The 25,748-nt window shown below is 38.2% G+C and overlaps 1 protein-coding gene across 2 annotated transcripts in view; it reads right to left on the minus strand.

The window, feature by feature from the left end:
- Window positions 1-24,099, minus strand: part of LOC138710504 (UDP-glucosyltransferase 2-like) — a 75,817-nt gene extending 51,718 nt beyond the window's left edge. For both annotated transcript variants that reach the window (XM_069841449.1, XM_069841448.1), the window contains exon 1: window positions 24,031-24,099. The gene's annotated coding sequence lies outside the window, so the exon portion shown is untranslated. The remainder of the gene's footprint in view (window positions 1-24,030) is intronic.
- Between the last annotated feature and the right edge of the window lie 1,649 nt (window positions 24,100-25,748).

The following is a 25,748-nucleotide window of genomic DNA, read 5'->3' on the forward strand; positions in this document are numbered from 1 at the left end:
GTGTGGAAACATTTTCGGAAAAATTGGCCCAATCACACTCTAAGATTTTCTGATGATTCGTAGAAGCTAGTCCAGGATGCGGGGGGCAAAGGCTAATTGAGATTTCCCGATCTCTGATAGGGTCAAACATCCTGATAGAATTAATATTTAACCCTTGCCGTGACTTTCGGTGAAGTCCGGAGGGCCCAATTAGTCAAATCCACTCTCCTCACATCCACGCTTGGGCCCCCTGGAATTTAATAAGATGCGAAAGAGATAGTGGTGTGCGAAAAGCAACGGGATGTTACCGCATTTATGCCTATCCTTCCCAAGAAAAACTGCAAACATGAACAAAGGAAGCTTTTAATAGAAGAAGTAGGATCTTCTGCGGACCTCTGGAAAAAGAACTAAGGAAGAGACTAGTGAAGTGCTTTGTGTGGAGTGTGGCATTGTATGGGGAAGGAACATGGACATTACGACGAAATGAAGAGAAACGAATTGAAGCATTTGAAATGTGGATGTGGAGAAGAACGGTGCGTGTGAAGTGGACAGATAGAATAAGAAATAAAATTATGTTTGAAAAAGTGAGTGAAGAAAGAATGATGCTGAAACTGATTAGAAAGAGAAAAAGAAATTGGTTGGGTCTCTGGTTGAAAAGAATAATAGACGACATTAGGATATGTGGATCATATGCGGAGACTAAGAGGAAGGCAGAAAATAGGAAAGATTGGAGATTGCTGGGTTTGCAATGGAAGACGTGCCCATGGACAGAACACTTATGTATGTATGTTCAGAATGCCTGGAATATCGTGTCTAAAAACAGTCGCTGTTTGCAAAGACTAGTCAATTCCATGCCCACTCGACTGAAAGATGATCGAGATAAGAGGAAGATAGACTAAATATTGAATTGTGGCTTTTTGTTTTGTTTTTTGAACGCTTAATTGTTTGAATGTTTTAAGGCCGACGCCAGTAAATTTGTTTTGTTTATGCCACGAAAGATATTTTTATTGAGAATAAAATATTTTTTCTTTCCATTTGCAACCACAATATCATAATGATAAAGTCATGGCATAATATATTAATGAACCTGATGTTAATTACTAAAATAATCGTAAAAGAGAAAGGAGCCATTATGTACTGTATAGTTTGTCTCTCTCAAAAACAAAACAAAAAAGAACATAAAAAGCACGTGGTTGTAGTCGAACGCAGGACTTCATGAATAAGAGGCCTGAACGCTACCATTATGCTATCGATAACACACAGAATACTTCAATTATAACTGTAGATATCAGGCAACGTGGTCCAACAACATGTAACATCGCCTGTCTCCGAATTGTAGCGAAGATACCCGAAGGGAACTTTGTTTCAGGAGAGCGGCCACTTTTTCTTTTGACAGCTGTACACCAGCTGCGGAAACCTACGCGAAAGCTAGATGATGTTTTGCAGTCTAATCACAATCACCGATGCTGATGCAGTAGTTCGTACTTTCACTGTTACTATTACATAATCTATTCCGTGAAGACGAGTAAATAAAAATGTTATGACGAAACATTCACCTCAAAAATAAAACGGCTTATAAAGGAAAAACATCAAACCCGTCGATTGTGTCAAAAGAAAACAAAGAACCATGGCAGCATCACCGTCTAAATCTATAACCGGAGAAATTAAAAAATTGTTGGACGAACACCGATTCATATCTTATCAATGCCATCTATCCAGTTTATCTCCAGAAGACTCCTCCCTTTGGAAAGAGACGAAGAGAGTGTTGTTAACAAATGTTGATTTATTTAACGACGCTCGCAACTGCAGAGGTTATATCAGCGTCGCCGGATGTGCCGGAATTTTGTCCCGCAGGAGTTCTTTTACATGCCAGTAAATCTACTGACATGAGCCTGTCGCATTTAAGCACACTTAAATGCCATCGACCTGGTCTGGGATCGAACCCGCAACCTTGGGCATAGAAGACCAGCGCTATACCAACCGAAGAGAGTGTTGAAAGAGCCATGTATAATCCCACCTTTACAATAAAACGTTTGTCAATATGCAAGTGAAGACGATTGTCAGTGTGAAAGTGACAATAAAAGCGTGAAATTTTCGCAGATACCTTTCAAGCCTCTATATTGACATAGTAGCAGCACCCTCAGTAGTGTTAGTCCCATCAATGATGATGAAAACCTCTTCAACACTTGGTATTATGAGTGCCTTATTAGGTCTACACAACCAATTTTTGCAGATATATTTTAGTAAATGTACTGTATCGAAAAGGAGGAATAACTGGTTACTAGGATTTACTGGGTTTGGAATGCAAGGTTTCAGACCACCACTACACAGAAGTTCAAATATTTTTCAATTTGCAGTGTGATTGTCTGACAGTAAGCACACTACGTACATAAAATCCTAGATCTTCCATCGTTTCCAATACTTCCAATGTTAGTTTACATAAAACATTGGCATCTAACTTTTTGATTGGAAAAGGCCTATAACATCTTTGTTATGTGAGTGTAAAGAGGATGACATGAAAGACTGCAAGGTACTTATTGTGTATAAGCTTCATAGTTTTATTTTAGATTTAACAACATTTTTTTCAGGGAGCGAATTTGCAAAGGTGGTAAATTGTGTATGATCAAGCATACTCAAAAGTTTCAAGTTTGAATTTTCAGTAAACTTTTGAATAATATTAATTCTGATAACTTACAGGATTTCATTGAACAATCGCCTATACACAATTTTCTTATTATCTCCAAGGATTTCTTCCAGCCGTGATCTTTCAGACTGAGGATAATTTTCAGCAGCAAAATCATCCATGCGTTTCCCAAACTCCTGAAAGTAATTTCTCAGTCCTTGCTTGTACTCCTCGAAATTATGAATTTTTGTTTTACAAAAAGCAACAGATGTTGCGTTTTGAAACAAAATATCAGAGTGTGGGAATATTGCAGCGAATAATATTAGCAGAAAATAAAATCAAAATTCTTCAGTAAACTTAACAGCTCTCGTGCACAAACGACAGTTTCGTGGTCCCATTCACAATCTTCATTATCCATTATTTATAATTGATTAACTGGATGAACGTACTCGTGTTAATTATGTAAGCATGTGCGGCTTACAGTTGTATCGGTGTTACTTGACACCATGTTCAGAGCCTTCTGTGTCTCGGCGCCATCTTAACTTCGCTGCCTGTTGTGTCGGTGCGTTCGTGTGATGAGTAAGTTCGTCCAGTTAATCAATTATTTATATTCAAGTGTTAAAAGTAGTGTACGCAAGATTCAAAATGGATCCATTATTCATTCAAATAAGCATTCCAACTTTGATGAATTAGAGAAAAAACTCGAAAATCCAAGCAATATTAATGAAGATTATAAAATTGGCAGACTGAGTTAAGACGAGGTTTAATAAAATTGTACGCGTAGCATACACAAGAATAGCTGACTTACAGTAGCTGCGAAATTTTGCATGTAAATCATTATGTTCTCCCGCAATCACATCCGTTTCATCGTAGGTTTGAGCAATAAGTTTATCATTGCAACCAAAATCAGAATGTTCAGGAGAGCATTTGCAGACTTAACATGCTGACGTTTATTCCTTTTTAAACTCTTTCAATGTCGCCATCTTCTGTTATAAATCGCAGAATTGAAGATACCTGCTACTTCATGCTATGTCAGTACTCTGATCCAGTATTAAAGCTACGAACAGTGCTTTATAATTCTCTTTTCTAATTTTATTATCCATGACTTCGGCCACTGAAAATATCAAATCACTCTGAATTTTTTTAATTGAAGGTGAAATAGTATGAAGGTTGGTTGGGAAATATGGTTGGGTAGGCATCATTGCTAAGTTTCGGAAATTTACGAGGAACAGGAATAGAATCATCAGTTATGACAGGAAAAATATTTTCCCTTATAATAAATCTAGATTCAAAATATTAGATGCAAAAAATTGTACTTTCCTTAACGTATAAATTGTCACGATGTAATTACTTACTTACTTGCTTTTAAGGAACCCGGAGGTTCATTGACGCCCTCACATAAGCCCGCTATAGGTCCCTATCCTGAGCAACATTAATCCATTCTCTATCATCATATTCCACTTCCCTCAAATACATTTTAATATTATCTTCCCTATCTTCCTGCCTCATAAGAATACCTTGCGGACCGTTCTGATTCTCCTCTCTAGACTCATATCGGTTGAAATAAGATATGACCGTGTTAGCGTTAGCACGAGCAGCCACGTACAAGTTCCTATAAAGTCGAGCGATAAATTCATCAGTTAACAAATTTAGCTCATCATAGAAGGTCTGTCTCGAGGTGACTATGATTCAAATGGTTCTGTAGAGTGACGAAGCTCTTCAGAGGCTTTTGAGGCTTACCCTACACAAAAGACTGAGTTATTATACCTAGCAACAGTATTTTAGTAATAACGATGTATCGTAACACTTGGTTTCACTCCCATCTTTCCAAATATTAAATTTATTGTTGGCAGTCATTCCAGCATGTTGAATTATTTTTTTTTAACGTTTAATTTTGGTCGACCAGCAAACTTGCTATACAGACCACTGTTGAATTATTTGCGAGAGGCTTATTGCATCAGCCTCCTCATAGACAGTGGCACTTGCAAACTTGTGGGAAAGCTGGGGAGAGGAGGGGCTATCGATTCGCTACTACAGCCTCGTAGGAAAGATGGCTAGCCTCTATACGTACCAAAGAGTTTGTAATACTTACTAGAGACACATACCCGTGAGTGGCAGGCAAGAAAAATGTCACAAATTGAACCGACTAGCATCCGCCATTAAAGGGAGTGTTTGCGGCGCGAAATTCTAAAACAGTACCACAATACACTGATGAGGCCTGGTGATAGACACTGTTTTAAACATCTTTTACAAAGGATGAGTCGTGATGAAATAAACATGAATGGCAGAGGAGCGCTATATTTATCAAAGTATTATAATGGCGATATTCTAAAAAATAAATTAAATTACCATATACACTCGGGATAAGTATGTGAAATATTGATAATGGCAATGTTAACATTAATTTTCAGTATTACTAGTATTGTTTTAAGGACACAATAATGGATATTTACTGTAATATTTAAAATGATCTATATTTCAGTCCTTTCATGCAAAGGAAGAGGAAGGTATATGGTGCTTAGAAAATATTTAGTGGTGAAATATGAGATCATAAAAATTCTGGAAACTGATTTAAAATATGAGAATAAATTTTATCATAAAACAATCTATTCATTGTGTAATTGATGACCACCAAGTTAGAGGTCAGTACAGACTTTTAATACAATTAGTAGCGGTAATAGTAGGCCTAGTAGTAGTGGTAATAATAGACCTAGTAGTAGTGGTAATAATAGGCCTAGTATTAGTGGTAGTAGTAGGCTTAGCTTTTGTGGTAATAGTAGGCCTAGTAGTAGTGGTAATAATAGACCTAGTAGTAGTGGTAATAATAGACCTAGTAGTAGTGGTAATAATAGGCCTAGTATTAGTGGTAGTAGTAGGCTTAGCTTTTGTGGTAATAATAGGCCTAGTAGTAGTGGTAATAATAGGCCTAGTAGTATTGGTAATAATAGGCCTAGTATTAGTGGTAGTAGTAGGCTTAGCTTTTGTGGTAATAGTAGGCCTAGTAGTAGTGGTAATAATAGACCTAGTAGTAGTGGTAATAATAGGCCTAGTATTAGTGATAGTAGTAGGCTTAGCTTTTGTGGTAATAGTAGGCCTAGTAGTAGTGGTAATAATAGGCCTAGTAGTATTGGTAATAATAGACTAGACCTAGTATTAGTGATAGTAGTAGGCTTAGCTTTTGTGGTAATAGTAGGCCTAGTAGTAGTGGTAATAATAGGCCTAGTAGTATCGGTAATAATAGGCCTAGTATTAGTGGTAGTAGTAGGCTTAGCTTTTATGGTAATAGTAGGCCTAGTAGTAGTGGTAATAATAGACCTAGTAGTAGTGGTAATAATAGGCCTAGTATTAGTGGTAGTAGTAGGCTTAGCTTTTGTGATAATAGTAGGCCTAGTAGTAGTGGTAATAATAGGCCTAGTAGTATTGGTAATAATAGGCCTAGTATTAGTGGTAGTAGTAGGCTTAGCTTTTGTGGTAATAGTAGGCCTAGTAGTAGTGGTAATAATAGGCCTAGTAGTATCGGTAATAATAGGCCTAGTATTAGTGGTAGTAGTAGGCTTAGCTTTTGTGGTAATAGTAGGCCTAGTAGTAGTGGTAATAATAGACCTAGTAGTAGTGGTAATAATAGGCCTAGTAGTATTGGTAATAGTATGCCTAGTTTTGGTGGTTTTAGTAGGCCTAATAGTAGTGAGACCTAGTCAGTGCTAGTGGTAATAATAGACCTAGTAGTAGTGGTAATAGTAGGCCTAGTAGCAGTGGTAATAATAGGCCTAGCTAGGCCATCAGCTATATTTTCACTAATTTCTTTGAATTTAATATAACCAAAAATTAGAAGTACATGCTGTACAAAACGGAAATTACATGATTAATTCATTTATTGTGAAACAAAACAGTTTTAGACAGATATAGTCTACGGATTTTCTTATGCACTCTGCTATTATAATCCACTGTAATGTGATGGCACCTAACCCTTACATACATTGTTGAAATCAGTCTTATAAACCTGATTAATGTGTTTCTGGAAAAACTTTTATCCAAGAAATATTCCGACATTCTGTAAACACATTCAAAGGAGGAACTGCAATTGGAACATTCTTCCAAATATTAAGAGATGCATGCTTTCCTGGGCATCCTACAATAGTAGCTATGTTCGAACAAATATTTGCGGGGCAGTATTTCACCATTTTCTTATTATTTCCCTTCAAGTGTACTTATATTTATTCGTACTCCTCAATAAGCATAAACTGATCGCACTCCCGGCGAAGCATCAACTCCCTTTAATGGCGGCCGAACAGCGGTTCAATTTTGTACGCGAAACTAGCGCCGTTGGTGTCTCTAGTTATATATTACAAACTCTTTGATACGTACACATGTGACGCACATTGACGTTCAACGACATATGACCCTACTAATCGATAGTGATCGATAATTTGTTGGTGTAAATGTGGATTCTTTAGTTATTACTCTTATGAATAGACGGGGAAGATAATAGTCACTGTTGCCAATTGTAGATAAATATACCCGCATTATAGAATTCAATTTATAATCCCACTATACTGATTGTAAAACAACACTGAGTTTAGCTGTAAACCGCTGACATTATAAATTGTGACAAAAATGTATGCTTAATATACATAATCATTTTCCCTGACACTTTATCACGGCCCCAATAATAGTGTCACCTATTAAGAACTAGCGAAACTCTTTCAAAGTGTGTCAATTTTTAATATATTTGGTTCTTATTAATCCCTTGGTTGGAAAGTTGGCTTACACGATCATAAAATCGTAGGTACGTTCGCTGATGTTCAAAGGTATCCGACCGACGATTTTATGATCGTGTAAGCGAATTTCCAACCACGGGACAAATCAGAACCAAAGACATAAAAAATTGTCAAACTTTGAAACAGTTCTGCTAATTCTCAATAGATGGCACCATTATTGGGACAGTTGAAAAGTGTGCAAGAAAATTATTCTGTAGATTAAGATATCTTTTTATTTATTTATTTATTGGTCGACCAGCAACCTTGCTATACAGACCACTGTTAAATTATGGAATATCACATACAGAATATCATGCTGAGTTTGGCTCTAAGGGCTCCTCTAAGTAATTTAAATTAGTTAATTAATCATTTTTGTGAATTATGAGAATAAAAATATGATAATGATTTTCTGTGTTAAATTTATGAAGAGTCGTCAGTATCGCTAAGAAAGATGTCTTGAGGAAGTTTCCTTTTAAGTCTAGATGGCTGACAAGATCTTGCTCCAATGTTATACAGTATGTCACAGCTCCAGGAACGTCAGGAAGTTTGTTGCAGAAGGATTTTGATATTGAATGGATGTACTGTTCTAGTAGAAGAATTCCCAATTCTTGATGCAGTTGTTGATTTCTTGCAAACCAGGGGGCATTTTTGCTGTTCGCAGGAACTTGTTCTGGAGAATTGTAGGCGATGCATGTGAGTCTTATTTGCTGTCCCCACCACTGGCGCTGCATATGTTAAAAGAGGTCGTACAAGCGAGGTGTAGAGTTAAGATATCTTTGAACTCAGTCTACACCAGCGAGATAGAAAGAGAAGACTATAGAGTGGCCATGTTGTCCTGTACAGCGCTCTTTGCGGTGCCACCGCGAAACACGGCAGATCTGAGCTAAGCGCCCACCTTTGTAAAAATTCGTCTGCTTACAATGTTGTTTAACGGAGGTAAGGAGTACAAAAAAACGAAGAAAAAACATGCCTGTTGTGTGTGCTGCATATAACTGCAATGTCAAAAGGAAAAAGACAACTGATATATCATATTTCATGTAAATTTTATGAAGTTAAGTCCATAGTTTTGTTAATTAGCAGCAAATTTTTTTCATGCATAAATGTGTAACAACGCCCGGCATAAACAAAATAAATGGTTCACTGGTAATGTGCTTAAACTAAATACGGATAAAACCAATACAATTCCGTTTCAGACCCAGTGAAAAACAAATAGCAATACAATATTAAAACTGTATTTCGTCACGGCATCCTTTATTTCTGCTCCTTCTGTCCTTACTGCTTATACAAGAAGACGATGAGCTGTAGCTTATAAGAAGTAGGCCTATTTCGAAGACAAATGATTAATAAAATAAATGGTTTACTAGTAATAAAGTTAAACTAAATACGGATAAAACCGCTACAATTCCCTTTCAAACCTAGTAATAGCAATCAAATATTAAAATTGTATTTCGACACTCGCATCCAAAATAACGCAAAACTCTGGGGTAGGTCGTATTGTTGTTAGTATTTTGACTGGAAGCAAGAATGGTACAACTGTATCCCCTTTTAAAAACACGTGCATTGTCAACATCTAAAAAAGTGACAATTTATAAATTGCTGATTAGATCAGTGCTTTTGTATGGTTCTACAATATGGAGATACGCACCTAAGACAACATTAGATCCCATTCGAGTTGTACAAAATAAAGTATTACGTGTAATTCATAACAGCGAGTGGTACACAAGAAACGAAGAGATACATCAAGATCTAAAAGTGGAAAGTATCCTAGTTATGATTAGGAGATTCACTGAAACATTTTATAAACAGGTACATTCCCACCAAAATGTGTATGTATCAAAACTAGGAACTTATAACCCTCAGTACTACACAAGACATCGTACACCTTTGTTCCTCTTCTCATAGTTATCTGTCAAATTTGTTTTCACGCTGTTCATCCTGGTTATGACGGGAGTGCAGCATCATAAATGAACTATCTCTCAGCAATAAGTAATAGTAATTAGGAACAGTCGGGAGATCACCCAAGATTTCGATACTGTATCCAAAAGTTGACGAATTAAAAAAAAAAAAAAATTCATATGTTTGGTTCTGACTTATCCCGTTGTTGGAAACTTCGCTTGCATGATCATAAAATCGTAGGTCGATAATCTTTGAACGTCAGTGTACACCAAGCCAACAAGTTAAGTCTGGTTCAGACGGTGAGTGTTTCTGTGATGGATTTCAAGGTGGCTGCGCTGATGGGTAGCATGCGTGCTCACTTGCCGGAAGTAATGCGCTCTGGTGGCTCCTTGGATGGCTATACTAAAAGCCAGGTTATGAACCGACGAAACAGGAAGTAGTTGGAAGGGCGAGAGGAAAGTGCGGGTTAGAGGGGTAGCCTGTGCAGTGATGACACGTTGAGTGTGGGGGGTGGAGGGGAGAACGAGAACAGAGCTTTTCATTGGACCTCGCGTGAAAACGTCGTCTGCTAACGAAAATCTGGCAACGGAATCACGGAGACAGTGTAGCCAGTTCATTTGCAGTACCACGTGCATTACGAGTCGCATTTCGTACCAGCGTCATTAGCTCGTGCTTTCTTAAAAACAGTAATTTTAATTACTAATATTGTAGATAGTGTTATCGAGAACTATATACAGTAGTTATTTTAAACATATCGGTGACAAACGCTGAACACGCTTTGAATCTCGCCCCACTATGTGGCAACAGAGCTCAGAAAGAGACCAACAGAACGTTGCTTCCGGTTTAGTCGGTTCATAACCTGGCTTTTAGTATAGCTTGCTGGATTTCGAGGGTAGGTTCTTTGCTATTTTTCGTGATGGTTTACAGGCTGGAACCAAAGATGATGATATAATATCACCACTGAAACCATGTCGCCATGTTCGTTGTTTTTCAACTAAACCTGTTTTTCTATATTCTTCAGTTTCTAAGAAACAACAATTAAATATCAGACGTTAGCTGTTTTGCACTTATGGCTTAATTACTTCATTACGACATTTACTACTGTTGCTGTAGGACTTTAGTTGTTTTCCACTCACGGTTTAGTTTCTTTTTGACCATGAGTGTTGGCAACAGATGAAACAGCAGATGATTTTCCAATTTGAACTGTGAAAAACTACCATCACCGTAGCCAACACGGGAGCCAGCAAGTGAGCACGCAGGGCAGCCATCAGCTCAGCCATCTTGGAATCCATCACAGAAACTAGCACCGTCTGAACCAGGCTTTAGATACTATAGAAAGGCCACAACGCCATATAGTTGAAGACAATTGAACATTAGTCCGCCATGTTTTTCTTAGTCAAAACAAAGGGGCGTGGCTCGGATGTTGTAGGAAGTGATTGTGATGAAGTTAGTATTATTGGGAATTGAGTTACATATTAAGACTATGTTAATAAGTAAAAAGTAAAATACACACAAAACTTCACGTTTTATAACAGCTGTAGGCCTATGTTTTATTAGTTTCACTAAATATAGCCCAGATATTAAACGACAAGCTATACTCAATGCAACTAAAGCAAAGCACCTCAACACAGATGAATGTAACGATCGTCCGCCATTAGCTTAAGCGCCCAAAACAAAGTGGGCGTGGCTATAAGTGTGACTGTGTGGTGACATCTGCTCTTTACGTTCTTTTTTTAGTTGTTTTTAACGACGCTGTATCCACTACTAGGTTATTTAGCATCGATGGTATTGATGATAGCAAGATGGTATTTGGCGAGATGAGGCCGAGGATTCGCCATAGATTACCTGACATTAGCCTTAAGATTAGGGATATCGAAAAAAAAACAACCAGGTAACCAGCCCAAGCGGAAATCGAACTCACTCCGAGCGCAACTCCGGATCGGCAGGCCTTAGTCGACTGAGCTAGGCTGATAGCTTTTTATATATTTCTATGGTCAGTTTAACAAGTTTAAAATGTGATTCTCGGGGGAATCTGGTGACTCATTTTCTAAAATGTTCCTATAGGCTAGTTGTAGAAAGATTGTAGAAGTGTTCAACTGTTGGATCACGTTGTTTTTCACACGATGTACGAGAGACCTTTGGATGATAATATGCCATTGTTCTCTATCAACATTTGTATAATGGCTTTTTCACTTAAGCGGCATATTTCTATAATGTTAGATAATGGTATGACGTAAGTCTGTTTACTATTTTGTTCACTGCTGGTACCATAAATTGAGTGTTTAGATTTATTACATCGTATTTTCTTAATGATTCAACTAAAAAGTCAGCAATGCATACAATCACATTTTCACAATATTCTGTCATTGAGAATGATGTAAGAATGAGGGAGCTGTAATGATTGACTGCAGTTGAAAGTTCTAAAGAGTCGTATCGACTCTGATTTTCAAAACACTGAGGATTATTATTACAGAGCGTTAGGAGTTTGGAAAATACCATTAGGTATATAGGCATCTCCTTAGCGGACGTCTCTCTTTGTAAAATAACTTAAATAAATTATTTGTGTATTTTCTAAAGTATATGAAGTAACATGCATCGCGAGAGTTGCAGATCCCTCGCTCGACAGTACACAGGGTACTCCGAAAGTGCCTAAGTCTGTATCCATATCGATTACAACTGATACAGGCACTGCAACCGAATGACAGACCTTTGCGTATGCAATTTGCTGTGGATATTCTTTCAAGAATTGATTATGATAACAATTTTCTGAACAAAGTGGCATTTTCGGATGAATCAACTTTCCATGTGTGCGGTAAGGTCAACACACATAATGTAAGAATCTGGGGCTCAACCAATCCACATATGGTAAGGGAGGTGATTCGTGACAGTCCCAAAGTCAATGTCTGTTGTTGTGTGATGGTTGACCGCATTATAGGCCCATTCTTTTTTGCAACAACTTACAAAGACATGTTGGAGCTGTATGCGATACCACAACTGTTTGAGCTTCAACCAACAGTCTTCTTTCAACAAGATGGTGCACCACCACATTGGGCTTTAGAAGTGAGAGGGACCCTGGACAACACATTCCCCGCACGTTGGATCGAAAGAGGAGGTCCAATTGCGTGGCCTCCCAGATCCCCAGACTTGACACCCCTGGACTTCTTTTTGTGGGGGTTTGTCAAAGACAAAGTCTATAGAACTCGTGTGATTGACCTTGATAATTTGAAGGCTAGAATAAGAGCTGCCATTGCCTCAGCTGACATCGATATGCTAAGGAGAGTATGGACAGAGTTGGAATTTCGCCTTGACGTTGTACGCGCCACCAGAGGTGCGCATGTTGAAGTGGATTAACAAAACAAAAACAGAAAAAAAATTGAAGTGGAGTAACAAAACAAAAACAGAAAAAACTTGAAGTGGATTAATAAAACAAAAACAGAAAAAAAAAACTTCAAGAGTTGTTGAATCATATAAACCATGGTTTGTTCCTCTATGTCAATTACAGACCGAATTACAACACATCAAAGTTGTAAAATACCTTTTGGGACACGTTGTATTATAGTGCAGGGGGGTGTACGTTATAAAAACGCCTATATACCTAATGGTATTTTCTAAACTTCGAATACTTTACAGAAAAAATCATTTGTGCTCCCCAATCATGGCGTCATGCGAACCAGCGCCAATTGTGTGTCTAGATATACATATAACTACGTCTTTGGTGTCAACGAGTTAGAAAGAGATTTCTAACTCGTTGTTTGGTGTACACCAACGAGTTAGAAAGAGATTATAGAGTGGGCATTGCGCCTCCAGGTTTGAAGAAAATTTAACGATCGTCCGCCATTAGCTTAAGCGCCAAAACAAAGTGGGCGTGGCGATAAGTAAGGTTGGAATCGTGAAGCTGTCTAAATTTAATTTGCATAAATCAGTTAAACTGAAGTGGAAAATCTAATGTTTCATCAAATACGTGCTAGTAACTCTTAATGTGAAATAAAGAACTTATGTACGCTAAATTTAAAACACTTCAGTTATTCCTAGAATTAAATCTTAAAAGAATAATCTGAGCAAAATTTGTCATGTACGCAAGACAAGAGTTCCAACAAATATACAGAAGAAAATGTTAATATTCCTAGATTTAATAAATGCGACCTTCAAGATCGCCTATAAAATCAACGAGTATGATTCGGATGATTTCATTAAATTGTTTTCTACACGTTACAAAAATATTTATTATAGTACAAGATATAGAATGAAGGTAGGCCCTAACTGTAGTGAACAATCTTTACCTCCAAGCTTGTAACTTCGGTAAAAACATGACCAAACACGCTTTCTGTTTTTTTTTTGTTACAATAGTGTATAATTATCGAAATATGAACGTGAGGTCAACAGCCGGCTGGTCTTTCTGGGTCCATCAAGGGCTATGGCACCACAGATTATTATTATTATTATTATTATTATTATTATTATTATATTTTTTTTCACATCGTATACGTAAAGATTGATATTCCAGTTGACTTTAGGCCTGTCACATTAAAATATTGAAAAGTTACAGTACTAGTTGTCTGTTTTCTGACCTTCTATTATCTTATCTGTCACTATTTCAAGGTGATTTGAAGCACTATATCATAAACAATTTTCACTCCAGTGTTCCTAATAATAAACACAAGACACTGACAACCTGTAGTGTCGCTGTAATGTTACAAAACAACTGTATAATAATAATAATAATAATAATAATAATAATAATAATAATAATAATAATAATAATAATTAGTGTACAATTGAGCACGCACATGCAATAATGGGGTAAGTAGTTACTAAATAGGCTACATTCATACTTTCCCCATTATTGCACATGGGTGCTCCATTATGTTCTTTCATGCCTTTCCAGTCAAAATTCTAACAACAATACGACCTACCCGAGAGTATTGCGGAATTTTGGATATGTCAAAATAAAACTTTAACATTTTATTGCTATTAGTTTTTAACTGGGTTTGAAACGTAATTGTAGTGGTTTTATCCGTATTTAGTTTAAGTCCATTACTAGTGAACCATTTATTTGGTTTATCGTTTGTCTTCGAAATAAGCCTACTTTTTGTACGCTACAACACATAATCTTCTTCTACAAGGAGGCGACAAGGACACAAGAAGTGTCGTGAACAAAAAAAGGCTATGCTAGAAGGGATACAATTTGTCTCATTTCATATTTATTACCCACTGTTTCACCAATTCCTTTTTTTTTTTTTTTTTTCAAAGAGAGACCGCAAGAAAAGAAAAATACTGTGGTACACACAGTATGTATGCCGGGCTTTGTTACACATTTACGCCTGAAAAAATGCTGCTAATTAACAAAACTATGGACTTCAAAAAATGTACCTGAAATATGATATATCAGTTGCCTTTTTCTTTTTCATATTGCAGTTATATACAGCACACACAACATGCATGTTTTGTTTTTTTTATTTTCGTAGCTCTTACTTCCTTATACACAACGTTGTAAGCAGACGAATTTTTACAACGGTAGACGATTATTTCATATCTGCCGTGTTTCTCGGTGGCACCGCAAAGGGCGCTGTACAGGACAACTTGGCCACTCTATAATCTTTTTCTAACTCGTTGGTGTACACTGACTTTCGAAGATTTCCGACCCTACTAATCGATAGTGATCGATAATTTGTTGGTGTAAATATGGATTCCTTAGGTATTACTTCGATGAATAAAAAGCGAAGGTAATAGTCACGGTTGCCAATCGTAGATAAATATACCAGTGTTATAAAATTCATTTTTTCATCCCACTTTACTGATTATAAAACAATACTGGGTTGAAAATCGCTGATATTGTCTATTGGAAGAATAATTTATGCTTTAAAAAGAATAATCACTTTCTCTGACACTTTTTAACGGCTCCCAATAATGGTGCCATCTATCGAAAACGAGGGGAACTCTTTCAAAATTTGTCAATTTTTCCTATCTTTTGATCTGATTTATCCTGTGGCTGGAAAGTTCGCTTAGACGATAATTAAACGGTAGGTCGGATACCTTTGAACGTCAATGTACCAGTGCATGTGTTATAAGCGCGACCGCCGTATCGTGTGTTTCACTGTGAATTAATAGTGGTTTTATTGTACATGGTACAGTCATTAAGTTCTAAGACTTGACGCCTGGAGGGTAGGCTCCCACAAGAATCTGGATGTATCACAAGATGCCGCATAACACGGTGTACATTTAAACAGAACCACATCCTGCCTCAAAATAGTCTCCGTTGGCCGTTATGCACGTTTGCCAACGTTGGTATAGCTGCTGGAAGCACCGTTGAAAGATGTTGGCTGGAAGGTCCCGTATGGCTTCTCTTGTGGCAGTCATGACCTCTTCGGAAGAATGAAATCTACGCCCACGTAGGGTTGCTTTCATGCGAGGAAAGAGAAAAAATCGCATGGTGCGAGATCAGGTGAGTACGGAGGGTGTGGAAGAACTGTCACCTGTTGTCTTGCAAGTTGCTCTTGGACAAGGACAGAGCGATGTGCAGGGGCGTTGTCATGTAGCAACAGCCAATTCTTTGTACACCATAGCTCAGGTCGCTTACGACGAATTGAATCTCGTAAACGGCCAAGGATCTCTTTGTAGCGGGCTTTGTTCACAGTTGCACCTTCTGGGATGAATTCCATGTGAACAATTCCATTTGAATAAAAAAACAGTTCAAGCATCACCTTGCCTTTTGACCTGTCTTGTCGCGGTTTTCTCTGTCGTGGTGATAACGGCGTTTTCGAGGTGGCGGATTGTCGTTTGAATTGCGGATCGTAAAGGAAACACCACTTTTCGTCTCCAGTTATTATCCGGTTGAGAAACGTCGGATCATCGTCAGCACTACTGATAAGGTCACCACAAATCGTCATGCGATCATCACGTTGGTCTTGTGACAGGATTCGTGGCACACTGTGCTGGGTAACACGAGACATGTTCACGTCATCAGACAGAATTTTGTAGCAAGTACCATGGCTGACCCCTACTGTTGTTGCGATATAGTCTACCGATTGGGAGCGGTTAGCACGCACCAACGTTGCAACTTCTTGGATCTTGCGTTCAGTTCGAATTGTTTGTGGCCGACCAGTACGCACATCATCTTCCAAACTGTCTCTTCCTTGCAAAAAACGTCGGTGCCACCTAAACACAACCTTGCGACTCACTGCGTCCTCACCGTAAACTTGCTGCATCATTTGAAACGTTTCGGCAACAGTTTTGCCTAATTTCCGGCAGGACTTGATGTTTGCCCGTTGCTCAAACTGTGACATCTCGGGTTCCGACGTGCGCATTCAAATCACCGTCACAACAAAGACCGTAGTTCTGCTTACAGTGCATGCACTCAACTGTCTCTTGTTGGGTCGAGAGACTAACTGACAAGGTATCATACCATGGCGCCACCTATGCGCTATAGTGCACCGCAACGCCACTATGCTCTCAGTATTAGAACTTAATGACTGTACCACGTATTTGTTACTAAACGTGGTGTGACGATTACTACAACCATGAATATAGATCCACAAAATTCCAGAAAAATGAAACGGAATGAAGATAATTGGAGAAAAACCAAATAAAACGCTTAAGAAATGCAGGGAAAGAATACATTTCTCCCAAAAAAAAAAAGTTGTTTCAAAACGACAGAAACTAGTTCAGTTAAGAAACAATATACTTCTCACATTCATTTGCTTAAACAAAAACGTCATGTCGAAATATCGTCGGTGAAGAAACAATACAGCTTAACTAACAAAATGCAAATTTTACAGGGCAAACAAAAAACGTAATTTTTTTTTAAATAATCACTTCCGCAAAGTGAAATTCGGCATGGTAAATAACGCTAAAAATGTGTACAGTATTCGAAAATAAAATTATATTGCAATTTTAAGTTATTTATGTTAGTTATATGATATTAGAAGGCTACCTGTGAAGATTTATGTCAGTTACGTGGTATTGCACTATATTAGTTTTCACTTAATTTTCAATGATAGAAAATTTTTAAAGTGAAGGAGTGTTACAATTAAAAGACGTAGGCAATGTTTTATTACTCTTAGTTTTATTTTTAATATTACTTAAGTTTTTTACAGAAAAATATTGTACTTTTTAAACAATATTTGGAAAGTTTTCCTGTAAAACAATCACCTTGAAAAAGATCAATAAGATGTAATTATAATTATGTGTGTTATTTTGTGAGATGTATTAATGAATTACAGTGTCGTTTTTAAGGAAATACACCTTGCTTATAAACAAAATCAAACATTACCAATGTTATCATACAATGCATGACAGTCCTTTGGCAAAACACTTTTTAGTTGCTGCAAGTTCCACGTTGACTTTTTAATTGTCAATGGTTGAGAATCTAATTTCTTGTAGGTCACTTCTGTACTTTGTTTTCTGGGACGCCTTGGCATTTCCTGCCAGGCTTCAGTGAAACGAAGCTTGAAAAAAATTGTACCATCAGGATGATATTGTATTACCCTCACAAGGGAAGTACCCCAGCTCGAACGGCTAAAACCGAGTGTAAATGCGTTTAAAATACAGAGTTGTGCTTGTTCTACCACCCATCAAGGTTATTTACCTGTAAAACTCCGCAGTCGTGTACAATCAATGATTGAAGAATAACGAATCTAATGACTACAGAAGCACAAATCGCTGAAGAAACAACACCGTGTAACATACAGTTATGACAAGGAGATCCACAAAATACATAAATGAGGTATTATGTGCCAATAAGCTACACGACATTTGCTTTAAATAATATAGCGACTATAGGGTATTTCAAAAGTCAGTTCAAGCATTAAACCGCTATAAATATTATAATATGAGATAGGGAAAAAAACAAAAACATCACAGTGTTGAACAAACAACGGGGTTTACAAAACATTGGGAAGATGTTCGCCGTTCTCTTGTTCAACGTACAGCTTTCTTTCTGCGACACCATGTACAGCATTTTGGAGATAATGTCTTGGAATATTGGCAATTTCTTGCGAGATGGCGTCTTTCAGTTGCAGTAGGGTTGTTGGATGTGTCAGGAAAACTCGTTCTTTAAGGTAACTCCACAACCAAAAGTCGGCCGGATTGAAACCTGGAGATCGCGGAGGTCATATTTTTGGAGTGAAAGTAAGTATTCACTTTGACTTGCAGTTCCTTTATTTGCTGGAGAGGACGTTCCAGAACTGTTGGAACTCCCATACCCATGTGCTGTTTCTTCTCCGCCATCAGACTCACAATCACTATTCCTATCCAATATGTCGGTATATACTTCTGATAATTCCCGGTAGTATTTTTGCATTATAATATCACGTAACATGCATGCAAATGGCTCATCGTCACTCCAATTACATCTTCATTATCCGGTATGTAAGTTCGACGTACCTTTTCGCGCAGCAGGTAAACAATCTTCATAGGATTAATTGACTTCAGCCCACTTATGTGTGCCGTTAGTACGTGCACTTCACTATTGAACACAACAATGGTCTCGCTCGTACTGTTTGTAGAGCTACGACGACATAGTGAGGCTAGTACGCTAACTTTCAGATGGCGTTAGCGGCCGCACACGTAGTTTTACAGATGAATGGCATTGATAGCTATTCGAACAGGTACAATATTATATTTTAAACGCGTTTCCAGTCGGTTTTAGCCGTTCGAGCTGGGGTACTTCCCTTGTCAGATCAGTTACAGTGGGATCATTAGTTCCTCTTCCTGGGCGAATTGAATCATAAATCAAAAATCTTCAGTGAGCATAATTTCTGAAGCAAGAATATTCTAAATGCTTAAGTAAATGTGGGTTTCTTTCTTGCTTGTCTTGTTATTGAAACATACTGGCTGGGCAGCGTTATATCTTTATTTTTAACTTGCATTCAATTGCATTGTGAACTGAGTCACACTCAATCTGAGACATGACAGCATTTCTATTTTAGTATGTACATCCATCAGAGTACATAATTACTGGCAAAGGATTTTCTTTTATGCAGTGAGTCAATGCATCTATGACACAACTGGCGAAAACCGATGCCACCAGTTCTGCCTGCGTTAGGAGTACATCATGCTCCAACACCAAACTGCCCTTTTCAGGGCTACAAAATACGTATTAAGACATATCCAACGACACACATTGCATTTCTACAATACGTTATGGCAGTGTCCTTAAACATAAATAGATTCATTTTCCCTTCTACCCCCAACTCGCCTCGGTAGCCGAGAGGTCTAAAGCGTGAACAAAAAGCGTGCGTTTAGGTTTAGTTACGAACTTTCTCGGATCGAATCTCCCCCCCCCCTGCGAAGTCGTAAGAAAAAAAAAAGAGAGAGACATGAAGCAAGGAACAGAGAAGGAGAGGCTGGAGAGAGAGAGAGAGAGAGGGGGGGAGAGAGAGGAGAGACGACAGGACGAAGTTCCTCTTTTGCTTCGTAGATGTCGTTACTCTTTTTGTTCCACTTTCCTACACTAGATGTCACCCCACCCTAAACCCCTATTTCCACTCTTTCCCGCTAGGTGTATAGTGAGCTTGTAGGGGAAAAGTGGAAAGGGGACGTGGGCGGAGCTTCGCGTTCGCCGTATTACGTTTTTCCCCTGTAATATAATTAATTTTCACTATGAACTAGAACAAGACACACTGCTAAAATTTGCAACTCTGGTTTATACATTCCGCATGGAGTATTGGAGCGGCCTTCAAAAGACTTGACGACAATGGACAGCGCGACATAATTAAAATTATTGAAACTACAAAGCTTCCGTCCTCTTTGACACCGCTAACCTACTAATTGAACGTGGCCACACAGTACCTGCTATTACGCAATAGTTGACATCAATGACGTCATTGATTAGAATCTTAGCACTAGATGTGAATGCTCTTTCAAATAATTGCTTGCACAATAGTGTTATTACCGCATATCGCACACGAAGCTTACCGACTAGCAACCATTTCAGTAACTCAATATATTATTTCCTTATTGCTTAGAAACTCGTGAAATTGGACAAATATATACTTTTGTAACATAATAATAATAATAATAATAATAATAATAATAATAATAATAATAATAATAATATGTTGTGTATGTCATATTTTGATGCCCGTGCGTCCTACTTAAAACCATTCAAATCTACCCGCGCCGACACCAGTCGCTGTTTCTTCTCTGTCTCTCAGAAAGCAGGTTGACTCGCTTTTCTGTCTCTTGTGAGGGAGAAAGCGAATATCGCGCGCCACGCTGGCAGTGAAAATTCCCCAAGCATGGATGACGTCAACCGCGTCCCAACCACCATGGTTCCGAGAGAGGTATAAATACAGCGGAGCCACGAGCCTGCCTAAGGTTTTTCCGTGGTTTTCCTAAGGCGCTAAGACAAATGTCGGGATGAGCCCTAAAAGAAATGTGCCACGGATCTGCACTCATATCCCCATTAATCTCCCTAATTACTTTAAATTAATTAACTAATTACATCTCTCCCCTCTCTTCGTAATTGAGCCATCATATAGCCAAATGGCTTGTCTCAAAATTGAGACGATTCAACAAGGCTCATGACAACAATCACCTCCTACATAATAGCCAAATTGGCTAGTCTCTTATACATGAAACAACTCATCTCGCCTAAGGTATTCAGTGGTTTTCCTCAGGCGTAAGACAAATATCGGGATGAGCCCTATAAGAAATGGGCCACGGATCTATATGCCCTTCCCCATATATATTCCACCCTTATTATAAACGATGTATGCCCTAGTTCAGATAATATAAATAGTCTATTAAATATACGAGGTCACTCAATAAGTCGCAAGTTGAAAGGACAGGGACCTCTCAAATTGCAGATTAGATTTCACGGCGCTTCTTCCGACGGCCTTCACATGCTTTGTCATCGAACAACAGATGACGGCGTCTTGCCATCCTAACGGCAAACACCAGCCAACTCCTCCTCGCCCCGTTCCATAATCACTTGATCAATCTCAGCCCCCCTCGCGTATGTGGTACCTAAGAGGTTACGTCCAATTTCGGCTTCCCCTTCAAAATTTTCTAGAGCTCCTTCAGAGGAGCAGCGTAACCCGGAGTGAGACTAGTGGCCAACAGGCTTGGAGCTCACATATTTAGTTTTGTACAGCCCCCAACCCCTTGCAAGGACGCGTTTTGCGTACCTTTTAAATTTTCCTCCCAATTCTCCTTCGATTTTTCGATTTTCGAGCCATTTCTTCCTCGTTCAGTCCCGTGATCACTTTGATCACACTTCCGTCTCCTGGCGTATGTGGTACCTAAGAGGTTACGTCCATTTTCGGTTTTTCCCCTTCAAAATTTTCTAGAGCTCCTTCAGTGGAGCAGCGTAACCCGGAGTGAGACAAGCGGCCAACAGGCTTGGAGCTCACATATTTAGTTTCTTACAGCCCTGAACTCCTTGCAAGGCGTACCTTTTAAATTTCTCCTCCCAATTCTCCTCTTTCAATTCAATTCAAGTCCAGACTCACTGGTTAGCTGGCTGGCAAAGGGGTAGCTCTACGCATCCTCCGTCACCAGCAGCAGTCATCCAACCAGCTTACGCCATGGTTTTCTTTTGTTCTGACGTGTCCATTTTCGGCCATCGCCTCGGGAACAGGGAGTCCCTCTGCGCCCTGTCTCCTGTGCTCTTCTCGCTGCATCTCTCTCACCCTTTACGTACTCTATAGTCATTAGGCTACTCTTCTTACCACACTACACATGTCCGCTTTCTTATTTTCCCTGCCCTTAACAGTTCATGCCCCGGCTTGTTCACCCCAAATCTTCTCCTAAACCCCCTCTAGTGTCGATAAGTCGCATAATACGCTTTGTTGATCCGTTGAACATTAGAGGTCACCATTTCTCCCCCTCTTGGAGTCTGTAAGTCGCATAGTGCACTCTGTTAATTCTCCGAATCCAAGGAGTGTGTTCTCGAACGTCGATAAGCCGCATAGTACGCTGTGTTAGATCCTTCAACCGAGAGAACTAACCGTCAACCCCATTCCATTCCTCTAGTTATCCTGCCTCCCTCCACAACGCACATGAGAGCAAGCCGATTTAACCCAGGCACTCCCGTTACCCATAACCTCCCTCTCACTCAAATCTTACTTTACTGTCACCAATCATAACTCTCCCTTCATAGAAGTCTCAAGACGAATTTCTAAATTATCAATTGCTATCACGGCTCCCCATTTTCCCTACCACAGAACTAGGAGGGAACCACAGTTATACTTTTATTGTTATTTCTGTAATAAACAAATGTTATTTTAAAAACAGTCTTTCCTTAAACTTCACCATAATTTCGTATCATTACCCCCCTCGAGCTACAGCCGCCTTGTCAAGTCACTCCCGTTTCCCCTTTCCACCTTGACTACACGTCAGAGAGAAACGACAAAGGAGACCGGCGTACGACAAATAATAATAATAATAATAATAATAATAATAATAATAATAATAATAATAAATAATACTAATAATTCCCTCTGATTGAGGTTCAGGCTGTTAAGTACATCTATTATCAGACAGTACATCTCACTTGACGATATGTGTCGGAGGAAGAACAATTGTTTGTAGGCATCTGAAGTCTGATTAGTGTAATACAGCTTGTCCAAGTCAAGTCTGCAAGTGGGGATATCAGGATGGAATGTAGAGGCAAAACACAGTTGCCACATAGGTCACTTGACGCTCAGATTTCAACGTGTGCACATCGTTTAAAATACACTACGGAGCGCACGCATTTTTTGTCCTTGTCTGCAGATAAAGGCAACAGTTACGCTGTCTCCCAGGCTCCCCCCCTCATGCAACTTTCTCTCCTACGCCCACGCTTGCCAATCAGAACGCCAAACCTCACTGTTAAGCAGAAGTAGAAGTACAGTCTATTTCAAAGCGTCTTAAAGTTTTACCGCTCTATGAACTGAAGCGCAGTAGGAAAACTTTGCTGTCATATGAGACTGTACTGGTCTCCTCTCGTTACCGCCTCTTTTCACTACAGAACTGCCTCCAACTTCCACTCTCGGCTCGCAGACTTAACTTGGTCGAGCTGTATGTAGTTAATCGGGAAAGGGAACTGGTTACTCTAACTCATTATCTCCTGGCCTAGTTGGCTCATAAGTGGTGTCTTCTTGGTATCATTTGTGAGGTTCAGACCTGTCTTTGGACAGTTGACTAAATAGTAATAATAATAGTAATAATAATAATAATAGTAATAGTAATAATAATAATTATTATTATTATTATTACTATTACTATTGTTATTATTATTATTATTATTATTATTATTATTATTATTATTATTACTATTTAGTCAACTGTCCAAAGACAGGTCTGAACCTCACAAATGATACCAAGAAGACACCACTTATGAGCCAACTAGGCCAGGAGATAATGGGTTAGAGTAATTATTATTATTATTATTATTATTATTATTATTATTATTATTATTATTATTATTAGGGAAAAGGTAATGCATACAATAAATAAATATATAAATAACACTGACTTTTTTGAGATGAAGAATCACGATCCTGTTTCCGAAATTAGTTGAAGGAAATAGCATTTGTATTCAGTTCCACGAACAAGCCATCAAAGTTCAGAATGGGAAGTTTTACTCTAGTATGAATTACTATGGCAGATTTTCTTAAATCAAAACGTATCGGTACTGTGATACAGTGATTTTAAAAGTGTGTTATCCACTTACAGATTAATTTATTATAATAAATTCTTCTATTACGGCAAATGAATATAACAAATCAAATCATTATTACGTAAAATAAGAGTTAAATCACATTGAAAACGGTGAAGAAAATAAATGCTTACATTCTCTAGCTTGCTTTCCAGGAAATGTTAGGCAGAGAACGCTCGGTGGTGTGCTGTTCGAAGTTTAGCGTAAGACTGAGAAACCAGGTAACTAACCAGTCGTGATAAGATTATGCACTTTTGAAATATAACATTTTATCGAACAACTCAATATTCAACAAACACCAACCCACATGATGACATTAATGGCTTCAGTGAATGTGGCCTTGAATATCATAAAGCATTAGGTACGTTGTTCAATGATTTTGTACAAATCGTCGGCCTACAGATGAAACACATTAAGTCGAAAATCATAGTTTTGAGATAAAGACGATTGAATAATTTGTTGATATGTAAACTGTATTTGCCGCTATATTTACGAATATTTCAACAAATTATCTTTGCCGGTATCACCATACATCTATATTAGTTATAATTTGCAGAAAAATTACTAATTGTTAATTATTTTGTATTATTTATATTAAATTAATGAGAGATGTTGATGACTTAATGTCTTTCTCTCCTGACAGTGGACACTTAGTGTGTTTCACCTGATTATTTTAGGCAGTGGACATCTAATTTCAACAGATACTGTTAACTCTCCTGTTTAATAATTATCAGCCACATGATTTAAGCCTTTTTGGCTCGTTCCGGTCTCATGAAGTATATAAATTTTAAAATTTCTCCTGTTTAATGAAAATGGAAATGCCCAATGTTTTAATGTTGGTTGGTTGGTTGGTTGGTTGGTTAGTTGGTTGTTTAAGGAAGCTGTATCAACTAGAAGGTTATTTAGCATCGATGAGATTGGATATAGCGAGACGGTATTTGGCGAGATGAGGCCGAGGATTCACCGTAGGTTACCTATCTTTCACCTTATGGTGTTATGTTTCAGTGTTACTTTTCCTCCAGTTACTGACATTTTATCCGAATATACAGTTTACGATATGTTCAGAATTAACAAAATTACCTAATACATTGACATAATTCAAATTGTTTTCATTCGAAAACTATTACAAAATCGGTAATTTATTGAGAGAGTGTAAAAGCTTCTCTTTCCAGAACCATTGGAAATAGAAAAGATTTAAGCAAGTTAAATTTAATTTAAATTATTTCAGCCACCAACACCAAGACAACGCGGTAGAAGCCCCAAAACTTATCCACAGACCATATACACCAGCTGCGGAAGCCTACGCGAAAACTTTGAATATGTTTATTTCGTCCTATTTTACGTTAAACGTCGAACATGGCCATAATCTGTCAATTTTAGATCATCACAGCGTTCAATTGCGTGATTTACGTACTGCTATTATGCGCCTGCTCTCCATCAACATGGCGGCAAGTGCAGCGTTCATTTTGCCCCGGTTTCCTTGAGCTGAGACTGTAGGAGCTTAATGTGTACTCTACACAGTTAACTTGCCTGCCGCTGGAGCGCTACTGTCGCATCAACTGTCGAGTGTTGGCAAAAAAAGTGTCGGAGTTGCGCGACTGTATGTATTAGACTGTGACTCAGATCAAGACTGTCTCCAATACTCAGACCTTAATACAGAAACAAAGATGGCCGCCGTTGCGGTCCAAACATTTCCATCCATATAGATGGTTCTGCCATATCCTTATGCCAAAAAGCTATATTTTTCGTATTTATTAAGTTGATGTACTAAATTTTGTCTTAAATAAACGCCCAGAGTTAATTTATGAGCTATGTTAGGTTCAATTTCAAAGGCGAGACATAAATATAAGTA

This window comes from Periplaneta americana, chromosome 12, assembly GCF_040183065.1.
Source record: "Periplaneta americana isolate PAMFEO1 chromosome 12, P.americana_PAMFEO1_priV1, whole genome shotgun sequence".
Classification (NCBI taxonomy): Eukaryota; Metazoa; Arthropoda; class Insecta; order Blattodea; family Blattidae; genus Periplaneta; species Periplaneta americana.